At 34.9% G+C, this 3,651-nt stretch overlaps 1 long non-coding RNA gene across 1 annotated transcript; it reads right to left on the bottom strand.

The window, feature by feature from the left end:
• Positions 1–2,678: 2,678 nt before the first annotated feature.
• LOC139431116 (uncharacterized) lies at positions 2,679–3,651 on the bottom strand. The gene is made up of 3 exons (XR_011641431.1): positions 3,605–3,651; positions 3,006–3,086; positions 2,679–2,944 (listed from the first exon to the last, which is right to left on the bottom strand). It is a non-coding gene; the product is annotated as an uncharacterized lncRNA (long non-coding RNA).

Here is a 3,651-nt window from a genome sequence, read left to right as displayed (position 1 = left end):
GTGTTTTCTAAGGTATTTTCTTTATTTTATTTTATTTATTATTATTTCCAACTTTTGTTATTGATTAAAGAAACAATATGTTTTATCATCATTTTTTTTTATTAATTCTTTGGGTATCCAGCACCTTCATAACTGCTTATTGTGGCTCGTATTTTTGGAGCGCACATTTATGGTCCTTCTTGTGTGTAGCACGGTTTCACATGCTTCGGCGAAGTTATAGGCGAGCTGAACCCCCTTCATCCCAGTATATTTTAGAATCATTCTTACCTGACTCATGATGCCAGACCATGGTGTAGCTATTGGGATATGTCTCACTGTTCCTGGATATAAGAATGGAAATAAGAGGGATCTTCTTGCCATAACTCTACGTTCAAAGAACATACCTACAACGGTAATGTCATATTGATAATCAGTTGATTAGAATATTTTCTGCTTGATATTACTTTGTTGTGCGAGTGTTTTTCCTCTCTCCTTCATAAATTCTAAGATATGTCCCTATAATGCCTTGCTGAAGCTGGTTAAGAGAAAGACAGTAAGATGGCTTAGCAATGAGTTTGAAATTGGATCCCTTGCCAATTGTGGTATATCTGATGGAGCAGAAAATAAAACTTCTGGTATATCTATATTGGCAGCAGCTCTTGCAAGAGATTGATATACATGCGTCCCAAAGATAGGAGGAAGAAAGCCTAAGACTGTATTCACATAGTATGATACAATCTTAGTGATGTCTGTATGTGTTAAGGTAGCAATGGTGGCTTCAGTAACCACAAATAGAGGATCACCATATGCGCCGATAGTGGGATCAAAGATATGCCATCTAAGAAGGGCTTCACATCCTGCCTGTGTTGGATGTATAAGTATACAAGAAGTGTCTTGTTCGATTTGAACTTCCGAGAATGCAACTTGATTTGCTCCAGGATGATAGTTAGGATTATCCCTGTATAAGCCGATTGCATTTCTCAATTCACAGTCATTTGCACCAACCTCTAGAATGTTGAAAGTAGCACTTATTTGAGCGAATAATTCTCTGACTTCTGTGTCTATCAGGCAGATGGTATTCTCCAAATCGATCTTGAACATCTAATTCTGCGATCGGAAGTAAAATAGTAGCGACGGTATTGGTAGCAGAAGCGACAGTATGAGGCCGGATTGACATACTAGTTGAAGTTAGGTGAAGATTTACCTTGTGGAGTTGAATTCAAATGTAACAGCGTATGGTGTCGCTTATTGCGAATTCTACCGTACAATTAACACTGGTCCAAGACAATGTTTTTTCCGCATGCACGCACACAACACGAATGAAGTAAGTAAAAATTAAATCATTTTGTCAAATTTAATGAAAAAATTAACAACTTGTTAGAATTATAACGCATATTTTCGGGTGAAATACCCTTGTTACTTAGGTTTTCGACGAACAACGACTAAAACGTTCTTATTTACCATCTACCTGCTAGTGTGGATCTGTTTCTTTTACAACCGTCCCCTACCCCGAACCCAACCCGACATTTAAGAATCTCGATCTCAAATTCTAATTCCTATATAAATTAACTTAACTCAAAATCAAATTTCTACACAAAATTCGAAAATAAATCAGTATATTAGGTGGATCCGAATGTAACGTTTTTTTTCAACAAGACCATACCAATATTTGACCCACCCCCTGCTAAATAATCGTTTAAATCAATAAAATTTAATATTTTGTACCTATTCTGTTCTTAGCGTTACCCAGGTTGCACTACGAGGAAGTGAACAGAGACGCAACCCAAAAATTAAGTATATACCTGTAAAACAAAATTTGTCCAATTCAAATATCAATATTTGAAATTGTCAAATGATTAATTTCATGATCGTCATTGTCGGACGAATAGTCATCACCAACTTCCTCCGGATCACGTTGATCGGTTGGCTTGGTGGGGTCGTACATTAAAGCTGACATCCTATAAAATTCCTCGGTCTTATTACCCAACCCAACCCCTTTTGCAGCACACGATTTCTGAAACATATACCTAGCAAGATTTCCTGGCAGATGGGCCTTTGTCCGACCAGAGGACGACATGCTACCCTTTGTTACGGTATTTTTTTTTACCATCCTTTTTCCTAGCTTTCCTAGTTAATCCTTTGTTTATGTAAAATGTAAGGTATCCTTTGGTGATTGATTGATTTGAGATTTGAGTTGAGGTTACGTATATGTTGTTGTTTTTGAGTTTGATTCTAGCGATAAACCAGAAGGCAGGTGGATTCCTGTTTCCTTTTTCCTTGTAAATTTTTTAATGTTGCTATTTTAGGTTAGAGGGCGGGAGTGATTTTTGAGATTGGTAGATTAATTAAAGTTTGTTGGGATTTTTTAAAGTATTAGACACGGTAATCGAGTCGTAATTACGTTTGAGATTTTTATTTAAATAATCTTGTACAATTCGCAAAACTGAAAGTAGTGTAATTGAGGATTTACGGTAATAATTTGAACATCGTAGTAGAATACGTGACGTCTTGATCGAGTTTTTTTTGAAATTTTCGAGTTTTGTTCAAGAGCGGTCCGGAAGTACGGCACTCTGATTCTCGATTTCGCTGTAGAGAAGTCATACGTGTAAAGTGTACGAGTGATGTAAATTTGATAGGTTTTGCGACATTTTGGAATTTTGGAGAAATTTGTTTGAGTCGTAAATTCAAATTTCGCGGTAGCGGAGTTAATCACCAGGCACAGGGTTTGAAAGTAATTGTTTTACTTCAACAATCGGAATTTTTCCGGAGAATAATTACACGGTTGGAAACATTTTTTTTTTAAGTTGACTTTATTTAGGCCTAGCCGAACTTAAGGCCTTTTAGTCTCGGGACAATCCAAAGTTTAGTCTCGAGACAATCGAAAATTATAAAAGTTCTATCGAAACACGTTCGATTGAAAATTCGATCGCCATCTTGAAGTGCTTTTTTTTTGTATCCGGCAAATCTAAAAAGGAAATAAGTTTTGAGTACGTTTGGGAACGAATCCATATTTTGAGCATCCTTACCTAGTGTTTTCTTCCTTCAAAAATCTGCCATCTGGAAGGGAATTCGCTGGAGGTCAACCTCAGTCAATAATTTTGGGAATCCTGGAAGTGGGAAGATCATTTTGAGGAAAAGGTCAGATCTGATTTAATTGTTGTCTTCGATTATATTAAAAAAAAAAAAAAAAAAAAGAATATTTAAGAGAGAAAGATTGTTCTTTCATTGAAATTTATTATTATATGTTAAAGATATTTTCATTAACTAAAGTAACGTGTAACACCTTGTGAGATTAATTTTTTTTTGTAAAAGATTTTCTGTTTGGGACTCTTTGGTCCTTTTCATTAAAATATTTAATTTTGAGAAGTTTCCCCAAACCAGTAAGCTTATTGATTCAGGAGATTTATTTTTTTTTAATTTAAAGTTGGGTGTTGTTCTTAAACAGCAATCTTATTATTTTGGAAATTTTATATTTTTTTTTTGCGTTTAGCATATTTTCTTGAATCTCAAGTCAATTTTTTTTATTGTTTAAATTTAATTGTTTTGAATTTTGGTTTGTGGATCAATAGAGATACCTTACATTTAAATTGTTTTTGGTGTAATTTGTGTGTGTTTTTCAACCTACCTTAAACCTATTAAAATTACCATCTTCACTTCACTACTAGTGGGTGC

Source organism: Onthophagus taurus, chromosome 8 (assembly GCF_036711975.1).
Source record: "Onthophagus taurus isolate NC chromosome 8, IU_Otau_3.0, whole genome shotgun sequence".
NCBI classification, from domain to species: domain Eukaryota; kingdom Metazoa; phylum Arthropoda; class Insecta; order Coleoptera; family Scarabaeidae; genus Onthophagus; species Onthophagus taurus.
Note: the sequence above shows the minus strand (reverse complement) of the source record. Positions and strands in the feature narration are given on the sequence as shown.